Here is a 10,445-nt window from a genome sequence, read left to right as displayed (position 1 = left end):
GTCCTCCCCTTCTCAAAGGAGTAGACGGTGGCATCAGGACACACCTGTGTCCCAGCAGCTGGGTGCCCAGCCGGGAGCAGGAGCAGGGCTGGGGCTGCTCCCAAAGTTGCCCCGCCCCAATGCCAGAGCCGGACATATGCTGAGGGGGGGCTGGATCAGGCTTTATTGTCCAGCTGCATGCCAGGAGTGAGCACAAAATCTACCTGCATTCTCTGCAGCATGCCATCCTGGAGCAGAGCCATTGCCAAAGGAAGCCGTGAGCCCGTGCCAAGCCAGTGCCGGAGTGGGATCCTAGCAGCACCTGTGGAAGCCGGGAGAGAGGAGCCCACCTGGAGCAGGTTCGTGCAGGATTAATCATCCCGTGGCTTCCCACCAGGGTCCTGTTGCTTCCAAAAGGCCCCACAGTGTCACTGTGGCCCCTCGGTTCCACCAGGTTCCATAGCGTCACTGTGGTGCCCAGGGTTCCGTCAGCTTCGCCAGCATCCCCACGGTCTGCAGAGCTCCCCGAGCTTCTGTGGTGTCACAGTGGAGGCAGGGTTGCATCAGGTTCCATAGCATCACCACAGTCTCCAGGGCTCCCAGAGGTTCTGTGGTGTCACAGTGGAGGCAGGGTTGCATCAGGTTCCATAGCATCAGCACGGTCTCCAGGGCTCCCAGAGGTTCTGTGGTGTCACAGAGGAGGCAGGGTTGCATCAGGTTCCATAGCATCACCACGGTCTCCAGGGCTCCAAGAGTTTCTGTGGTGTCACAGAGGAGGCAGGGTTGCATCAGGTTCAATAGCATCAGCACGGTCTCCAGGGCTCCCCTGAGCTTCTGTGGTGGTGTCACTGAGGAGCCAGGCTTCCTTGTAGTTCCCCAGCATCACAAAGGCTCTCCTGGGAGCCACGGGTCACAAAGCACCGTGGGCTCTGTGCAGCCCCGCTGTGTCACAATGGCCGCTGGCTTCCACGAGCCCCCGCAGTGTCCCAGTGGGCCCCGTGGCTTTAGGAGTGGGTGGCTGGGAGTTGGTGCCAGCGGCTGGGGGAGCAGCAGCAGGGACTGTGTGTGGACAGTGCCATGGCCACTTGTGTGGCCACTGGTGTCTCTGTGCCAGGCACAGCCGTGGTGTGTAACACCGGCTCTGGGTCCTTTGGCTGTGCAGGTGGCAGTCACGGCCTGGAGCAGGGCTGCTCCCGGGGGACAGCCTGGGGCAGGAGGCTGCTGGAGATTCATTCCCCACACTCCTTGTCATGAGGTGCTCAGAGTGATTGGAAAGGCTGTTGGCAGCAGGCAGTTCTCTGGGTTCAAGCTGTGGAGCTGTCAGCGGGAATGCAAAGGCCAAGCTGGTGAGCCTTTTGTCCTGGTGCCTTTAGTGTGTGAGCAGTCCCTGGTGCCGTTGTCTTTGGATCCTGAGTGTGGGAGAGGCAAGGCTTAGGATGGTGCGTAGAGCTGAGAAGGAAAGTGCCGAGAGCAGCATGTGTGCTGCTGCTTTGAGGGGTGCAGTTGAAGTTGTAGGCAGCAAGAGCTTTCTCAGCTGGCCCTTTTGTGAGCTCTGCTTTTGCCAGATGACTTCCATCTTACCCTCTTACCATCTTAGCCTCTCATTTTTGCATATCCCAAACCCCCTTCCAAACATCCAGCAGCTGCTTGTAAAGAAGAAGTCCTAGAACAAAAAGCCAGTGCTGCCTTTCATAGCCCCTTTGCTGTCTATGAAGTAGAGGAAAGAAGCTAGTGAGACGCACTTTCTTTCTCAACTCCATAGAGCGCATCCTTCTCTCAAGGTGGCAGAGTCCTTGGCGGAAGTGAAGCATCTGCAGCTGCAGTTCAGACTGAGAGATGTGCCAGGACAGGAAACATTTGCTGACCTTCCCTGTTCCCTGTGCAACATGATTCTCGCATCCCAGTCACTTTCACATACCTTCGGTATCCCTGAGTCCAAGCAGCTAAAGCTCACAGAGACAGAAGTGTCAGGAAGGAAAACGTTCCAAAAGCACCCCCTTCTCTTATCAGCATATAAATTGTGCACAACAGGCTGCGGCACCGAACCTTCCTTCTCAGATAGACATGCCATCACACTTTTCACTCTTGCAGCTCGGTTGAAAAGCTCCAGCAGCTGCTCCCGCAATAGCAAAAGGTTCTAGAAGTGAAAGCCAGTTTGGGGCTGCACCTTCTCCTTGCCGCATGTAAGCCACACCAAACTCCCTGATGCACTCTGTCCTCCCCTTCTCAAAGGAGTAGACGGTGGCATCAGGACACACCTGTGTCCCAGCAGCTGGGTGCCCAGCCGGGAGCAGGAGCAGGGCTGGGGCTGCTCCCAAAGTTGCCCCGCCCCAATGCCAGAGCCGGACATATGCTGAGGGGGGGCTGGATCAGGCTTTATTGTCCAGCTGCATGCCAGGAGTGAGCACAAAATCTACCTGCATTCTCTGCAGCATGCCATCCTGGAGCAGAGCCATTGCCAAAGGAAGCCGTGAGCCCGTGCCAAGCCAGTGCCGGAGTGGGATCCTAGCAGCACCTGTGGAAGCCGGGAGAGAGGAGCCCACCTGGAGCAGGTTCGTGCAGGATTAATCATCCCGTGGCTTCCCACCAGGGTCCTGTTGCTTCCAAAAGGCCCCACAGTGTCACTGTGGCCCCTCGGTTCCACCAGGTTCCATAGCGTCACTGTGGTGCCCAGGGTTCCGTCAGCTTCGCCAGCATCCCCACGGTCTGCAGAGCTCCCCGAGCTTCTGTGGTGTCACAGTGGAGGCAGGGTTGCATCAGGTTCCATAGCATCAGCACGGTCTCCAGGGCTCCCAGAGGTTCTGTGGTGTCACAGTGGAGGCAGGGTTGCATCAGGTTCCATAGCATCACCACAGTCTCCAGGGCTCCCTGAGCTTCTGTGGTGTCACAGTGGAGGCAGGGTTGCATCAGGTTCCATAGCATCAGCACGGTCTCCAGGGCTCCCAGAGGTTCTGTGGTGTCACAGAGGAGGCAGGGTTGCATCAGGTTCCATAGCATCACCACGGTCTCCAGGGCTCCAAGAGCTTCTGTGGTGTCACAGAGGAGGCAGGGTTGCATCAGGTTCCATAGCATCAGCACGGTCTCCAGGGCTCCCCTGAGCTTCTGTGGTGGTGTCACAGAGGAGCCAGGCTTCCTTGTAGTTCCCCAGCATCACAAAGGCTCTCCTGGGAGCCACGGGTCACAAAGCACCGTGGGCTCTGTGCAGCCCCGCTGTGTCACAATGGCCGCTGGCTTCCACGAGCCCCCGCAGTGTCCCAGTGGGCCCCGTGGCTTTAGGAGTGGGTGGCTGGGAGTTGGTGCCAGCGGCTGGGGGAGCAGCAGCAGGGACTGTGTGTGGACAGTGCCATGGCCACTTGTGTGGCCACTGGTGTCTCTGTGCCAGGCACAGCCGTGGTGTGTAACACCGGCTCTGGGTCCTTTGGCTGTGCAGGTGGCAGTCACGGCCTGGAGCAGGGCTGCTCCCGGGGGACAGCCTGGGGCAGGAGGCTGCTGGAGATTCATTCCCCACACTCCTTGTCATGAGGTGCTCAGAGTGATTGGAAAGGCTGTTGGCAGCAGGCAGTTCTCTGGGTTCAAGCTGTGGAGCTGTCAGCGGGAATGCAAAGGCCAAGCTGGTGAGCCTTTTGTCCTGGTGCCTTTAGTGTGTGAGCAGTCCCTGGTGCCGTTGTCTTTGGATCCTGAGTGTGGGAGAGGCAAGGCTTAGGATGGTGCGTAGAGCTGAGAAGGAAAGTGCCGAGAGCAGCGTGTGTGCTGCTGCTTTGAGGGGTGCAGTTGAAGTTGTAGGCAGCAAGAGCTTTCTCAGCTGGCCCTTTTGTGAGCTCTGCTTTTGCCAGATGACTTCCATCTTACCCTCTTACCATCTTAGCCTCTCATTTTTGCATATCCCAAACCCCCTTCCAAACATCCAGCAGCTGCTTGTAAAGAAGAAGTCCTAGAACAAAAAGCCAGTGCTGCCTTTCATAGCCCCTTTGCTGTCTATGAAGTAGAGGAAAGAAGCTAGTGAGACGCACTTTCTTTCTCAACTCCATAGAGCGCATCCTTCTCTCAAGGTGGCAGAGTCCTTGGCGGAAGTGAAGCATCTGCAGCTGCAGTTCAGACTGAGAGATGTGCCAGGACAGGAAACATTTGCTGACCTTCCCTGTTCCCTGTGCAACATGATTCTCGCATCCCAGTCACTTTCACATACCTTCGGTATCCCTGAGTCCAAGCAGCTAAAGCTCACAGAGACAGAAGTGTCAGGAAGGAAAACGTTCCAAAAGCACCCCCTTCTCTTATCAGCATATAAATTGTGCACAACAGGCTGCGGCACCGAACCTTCCTTCTCAGATAGACATGCCATCACACTTTTCACTCTTGCAGCTCGGTTGAAAAGCTCCAGCAGCTGCTCCCGCAATAGCAAAAGGTTCTAGAAGTGAAAGCCAGTTTGGGGCTGCACCTTCTCCTTGCCGCATGTAAGCCACACCAAACTCCCTGATGCACTCTGTCCTCCCCTTCTCAAAGGAGTAGACGGTGGCATCAGGACACACCTGTGTCCCAGCAGCTGGGTGCCCAGCCGGGAGCAGGAGCAGGGCTGGGGCTGCTCCCAAAGTTGCCCCGCCCCAATGCCAGAGCCGGACATATGCTAGGGGGGGCTGGATCAGGCTTTATTGTCCAGCTGCATGCCAGGAGTGAGCACAAAATCTACCTGCATTCTCTGCAGCATGCCATCCTGGAGCAGAGCCATTGCCAAAGGAAGCCGTGAGCCCGTGCCAAGCCAGTGCCGGAGTGGGATCCTAGCAGCACCTGTGGAAGCCGGGAGAGAGGAGCCCACCTGGAGCAGGTTCGTGCAGGATTAATCATCCCGTGGCTTCCCACCAGGGTCCTGTTGCTTCCAAAAGGCCCCACAGTGTCACTGTGGCCCCTCGGTTCCACCAGGTTCCATAGCGTCACTGTGGTGCCCAGGGTTCCGTCAGCTTCGCCAGCATCCCCACGGTCTGCAGAGCTCCCCGAGCTTCTGTGGTGTCACAGTGGAGGCAGGGTTGCATCAGGTTCCATAGCATCACCACAGTCTCCAGGGCTCCCAGAGGTTCTGTGGTGTCACAGTGGAGGCAGGGTTGCATCAGGTTCCATAGCATCAGCACGGTCTCCAGGGCTCCCAGAGGTTCTGTGGTGTCACAGAGGAGGCAGGGTTGCATCAGGTTCCATAGCATCACCACGGTCTCCAGGGCTCCAAGAGTTTCTGTGGTGTCACAGAGGAGGCAGGGTTGCATCAGGTTCAATAGCATCAGCACGGTCTCCAGGGCTCCCCTGAGCTTCTGTGGTGGTGTCACTGAGGAGCCAGGCTTCCTTGTAGTTCCCCAGCATCACAAAGGCTCTCCTGGGAGCCACGGGTCACAAAGCACCGTGGGCTCTGTGCAGCCCCGCTGTGTCACAATGGCCGCTGGCTTCCACGAGCCCCCGCAGTGTCCCAGTGGGCCCCGTGGCTTTAGGAGTGGGTGGCTGGGAGTTGGTGCCAGCGGCTGGGGGAGCAGCAGCAGGGACTGTGTGTGGACAGTGCCATGGCCACTTGTGTGGCCACTGGTGTCTCTGTGCCAGGCACAGCCGTGGTGTGTAACACCGGCTCTGGGTCCTTTGGCTGTGCAGGTGGCAGTCACGGCCTGGAGCAGGGCTGCTCCCGGGGGACAGCCTGGGGCAGGAGGCTGCTGGAGATTCATTCCCCACACTCCTTGTCATGAGGTGCTCAGAGTGATTGGAAAGGCTGTTGGCAGCAGGCAGTTCTCTGGGTTCAAGCTGTGGAGCTGTCAGCGGGAATGCAAAGGCCAAGCTGGTGAGCCTTTTGTCCTGGTGCCTTTAGTGTGTGAGCAGTCCCTGGTGCCGTTGTCTTTGGATCCTGAGTGTGGGAGAGGCAAGGCTTAGGATGGTGCGTAGAGCTGAGAAGGAAAGTGCCGAGAGCAGCATGTGTGCTGCTGCTTTGAGGGGTGCAGTTGAAGTTGTAGGCAGCAAGAGCTTTCTCAGCTGGCCCTTTTGTGAGCTCTGCTTTTGCCAGATGACTTCCATCTTACCCTCTTACCATCTTAGCCTCTCATTTTTGCATATCCCAAACCCCCTTCCAAACATCCAGCAGCTGCTTGTAAAGAAGAAGTCCTAGAACAAAAAGCCAGTGCTGCCTTTCATAGCCCCTTTGCTGTCTATGAAGTAGAGGAAAGAAGCTAGTGAGACGCACTTTCTTTCTCAACTCCATAGAGCGCATCCTTCTCTCAAGGTGGCAGAGTCCTTGGCGGAAGTGAAGCATCTGCAGCTGCAGTTCAGACTGAGAGATGTGCCAGGACAGGAAACATTTGCTGACCTTCCCTGTTCCCTGTGCAACATGATTCTCGCATCCCAGTCACTTTCACATACCTTCGGTATCCCTGAGTCCAAGCAGCTAAAGCTCACAGAGACAGAAGTGTCAGGAAGGAAAACGTTCCAAAAGCACCCCCTTCTCTTATCAGCATATAAATTGTGCACAACAGGCTGCGGCACCGAACCTTCCTTCTCAGATAGACATGCCATCACACTTTTCACTCTTGCAGCTCGGTTGAAAAGCTCCAGCAGCTGCTCCCGCAATAGCAAAAGGTTCTAGAAGTGAAAGCCAGTTTGGGGCTGCACCTTCTCCTTGCCGCATGTAAGCCACACCAAACTCCCTGATGCACTCTGTCCTCCCCTTCTCAAAGGAGTAGACGGTGGCATCAGGACACACCTGTGTCCCAGCAGCTGGGTGCCCAGCCGGGAGCAGGAGCAGGGCTGGGGCTGCTCCCAAAGTTGCCCCGCCCCAATGCCAGAGCCGGACATATGCTGAGGGGGGGCTGGATCAGGCTTTATTGTCCAGCTGCATGCCAGGAGTGAGCACAAAATCTACCTGCATTCTCTGCAGCATGCCATCCTGGAGCAGAGCCATTGCCAAAGGAAGCCGTGAGCCCGTGCCAAGCCAGTGCCGGAGTGGGATCCTAGCAGCACCTGTGGAAGCCGGGAGAGAGGAGCCCACCTGGAGCAGGTTCGTGCAGGATTAATCATCCCGTGGCTTCCCACCAGGGTCCTGTTGCTTCCAAAAGGCCCCACAGTGTCACTGTGGCCCCTCGGTTCCACCAGGTTCCATAGCGTCACTGTGGTGCCCAGGGTTCCGTCAGCTTCGCCAGCATCCCCACGGTCTGCAGAGCTCCCCGAGCTTCTGTGGTGTCACAGTGGAGGCAGGGTTGCATCAGGTTCCATAGCATCAGCACGGTCTCCAGGGCTCCCAGAGGTTCTGTGGTGTCACAGTGGAGGCAGGGTTGCATCAGGTTCCATAGCATCACCACAGTCTCCAGGGCTCCCTGAGCTTCTGTGGTGTCACAGTGGAGGCAGGGTTGCATCAGGTTCCATAGCATCAGCACGGTCTCCAGGGCTCCCAGAGGTTCTGTGGTGTCACAGAGGAGGCAGGGTTGCATCAGGTTCAATAGCATCAGCACGGTCTCCAGGGCTCCCCTGAGCTTCTGTGGTGGTGTCACAGAGGAGCCAGGCTTCCTTGTAGTTCCCCAGCATCACAAAGGCTCTCCTGGGAGCCACGGGTCACAAAGCACCGTGGGCTCTGTGCAGCCCCGCTGTGTCACAATGGCCGCTGGCTTCCACGAGCCCCCGCAGTGTCCCAGTGGGCCCCGTGGCTTTAGGAGTGGGTGGCTGGGAGTTGGTGCCAGCGGCTGGGGGAGCAGCAGCAGGGACTGTGTGTGGACAGTGCCATGGCCACTTGTGTGGCCACTGGTGTCTCTGTGCCAGGCACAGCCGTGGTGTGTAACACCGGCTCTGGGTCCTTTGGCTGTGCAGGTGGCAGTCACGGCCTGGAGCAGGGCTGCTCCCGGGGGACAGCCTGGGGCAGGAGGCTGCTGGAGATTCATTCCCCACACTCCTTGTCATGAGGTGCTCAGAGTGATTGGAAAGGCTGTTGGCAGCAGGCAGTTCTCTGGGTTCAAGCTGTGGAGCTGTCAGCGGGAATGCAAAGGCCAAGCTGGTGAGCCTTTTGTCCTGGTGCCTTTAGTGTGTGAGCAGTCCCTGGTGCCGTTGTCTTTGGATCCTGAGTGTGGGAGAGGCAAGGCTTAGGATGGTGCGTAGAGCTGAGAAGGAAAGTGCCGAGAGCAGCGTGTGTGCTGCTGCTTTGAGGGGTGCAGTTGAAGTTGTAGGCAGCAAGAGCTTTCTCAGCTGGCCCTTTTGTGAGCTCTGCTTTTGCCAGATGACTTCCATCTTACCCTCTTACCATCTTAGCCTCTCATTTTTGCATATCCCAAACCCCCTTCCAAACATCCAGCAGCTGCTTGTAAAGAAGAAGTCCTAGAACAAAAAGCCAGTGCTGCCTTTCATAGCCCCTTTGCTGTCTATGAAGTAGAGGAAAGAAGCTAGTGAGACGCACTTTCTTTCTCAACTCCATAGAGCGCATCCTTCTCTCAAGGTGGCAGAGTCCTTGGCGGAAGTGAAGCATCTGCAGCTGCAGTTCAGACTGAGAGATGTGCCAGGACAGGAAACATTTGCTGACCTTCCCTGTTCCCTGTGCAACATGATTCTCGCATCCCAGTCACTTTCACATACCTTCGGTATCCCTGAGTCCAAGCAGCTAAAGCTCACAGAGACAGAAGTGTCAGGAAGGAAAACGTTGCAAAAGCACCCCCTTCTCTTATCAGCATATAAATTGTGCACAACAGGCTGCGGCACCGAACCTTCCTTCTCAGATAGACATGCCATCACACTTTTCACTCTTGCAGCTCGGTTGAAAAGCTCCAGCAGCTGCTCCCGCAATAGCAAAAGGTTCTAGAAGTGAAAGCCAGTTTGGGGCTGCACCTTCTCCTTGCCGCATGTAAGCCACACCAAACTCCCTGATGCACTCTGTCCTCCCCTTCTCAAAGGAGTAGACGGTGGCATCAGGACACACCTGTGTCCCAGCAGCTGGGTGCCCAGCCGGGAGCAGGAGCAGGGCTGGGGCTGCTCCCAAAGTTGCCCCGCCCCAATGCCAGAGCCGGACATATGCTGAGGGGGGGCTGGATCAGGCTTTATTGTCCAGCTGCATGCCAGGAGTGAGCACAAAATCTACCTGCATTCTCTGCAGCATGCCATCCTGGAGCAGAGCCATTGCCAAAGGAAGCCGTGAGCCCGTGCCAAGCCAGTGCCGGAGTGGGATCCTAGCAGCACCTGTGGAAGCCGGGAGAGAGGAGCCCACCTGGAGCAGGTTCGTGCAGGATTAATCATCCCGTGGCTTCCCACCAGGGTCCTGTTGCTTCCAAAAGGCCCCACAGTGTCACTGTGGCCCCTCGGTTCCACCAGGTTCCATAGCGTCACTGTGGTGCCCAGGGTTCCGTCAGCTTCGCCAGCATCCCCACGGTCTGCAGAGCTCCCCGAGCTTCTGTGGTGTCACAGTGGAGGCAGGGTTGCATCAGGTTCCATAGCATCAGCACGGTCTCCAGGGCTCCCAGAGGTTCTGTGGTGTCACAGTGGAGGCAGGGTTGCATCAGGTTCCATAGCATCACCACAGTCTCCAGGGCTCCCTGAGCTTCTGTGGTGTCACAGTGGAGGCAGGGTTGCATCAGGTTCCATAGCATCAGCACGGTCTCCAGGGCTCCCAGAGGTTCTGTGGTGTCACAGAGGAGGCAGGGTTGCATCAGGTTCAATAGCATCAGCACGGTCTCCAGGGCTCCCCTGAGCTTCTGTGGTGGTGTCACAGAGGAGCCAGGCTTCCTTGTAGTTCCCCAGCATCACAAAGGCTCTCCTGGGAGCCACGGGTCACAAAGCACCGTGGGCTCTGTGCAGCCCCGCTGTGTCACAATGGCCGCTGGCTTCCACGAGCCCCCGCAGTGTCCCAGTGGGCCCCGTGGCTTTAGGAGTGGGTGGCTGGGAGTTGGTGCCAGCGGCTGGGGGAGCAGCAGCAGGGACTGTGTGTGGACAGTGCCATGGCCACTTGTGTGGCCACTGGTGTCTCTGTGCCAGGCACAGCCGTGGTGTGTAACACCGGCTCTGGGTCCTTTGGCTGTGCAGGTGGCAGTCACGGCCTGGAGCAGGGCTGCTCCCGGGGGACAGCCTGGGGCAGGAGGCTGCTGGAGATTCATTCCCCACACTCCTTGTCATGAGGTGCTCAGAGTGATTGGAAAGGCTGTTGGCAGCAGGCAGTTCTCTGGGTTCAAGCTGTGGAGCTGTCAGCGGGAATGCAAAGGCCAAGCTGGTGAGCCTTTTGTCCTGGTGCCTTTAGTGTGTGAGCAGTCCCTGGTGCCGTTGTCTTTGGATCCTGAGTGTGGGAGAGGCAAGGCTTAGGATGGTGCGTAGAGCTGAGAAGGAAAGTGCCGAGAGCAGCATGTGTGCTGCTGCTTTGAGGGGTGCAGTTGAAGTTGTAGGCAGCAAGAGCTTTCTCAGCTGGCCCTTTTGTGAGCTCTGCTTTTGCCAGATGACTTCCATCTTACCCTCTTACCATCTTAGCCTCTCATTTTTGCATATCCCAA

The sequence above is a fragment of the Aphelocoma coerulescens genome, unplaced genomic scaffold, assembly GCF_041296385.1.
Source record: "Aphelocoma coerulescens isolate FSJ_1873_10779 unplaced genomic scaffold, UR_Acoe_1.0 HiC_scaffold_84, whole genome shotgun sequence".
Classification (NCBI taxonomy): domain Eukaryota; kingdom Metazoa; phylum Chordata; class Aves; order Passeriformes; family Corvidae; genus Aphelocoma; species Aphelocoma coerulescens.
Note: the sequence above shows the minus strand (reverse complement) of the source record.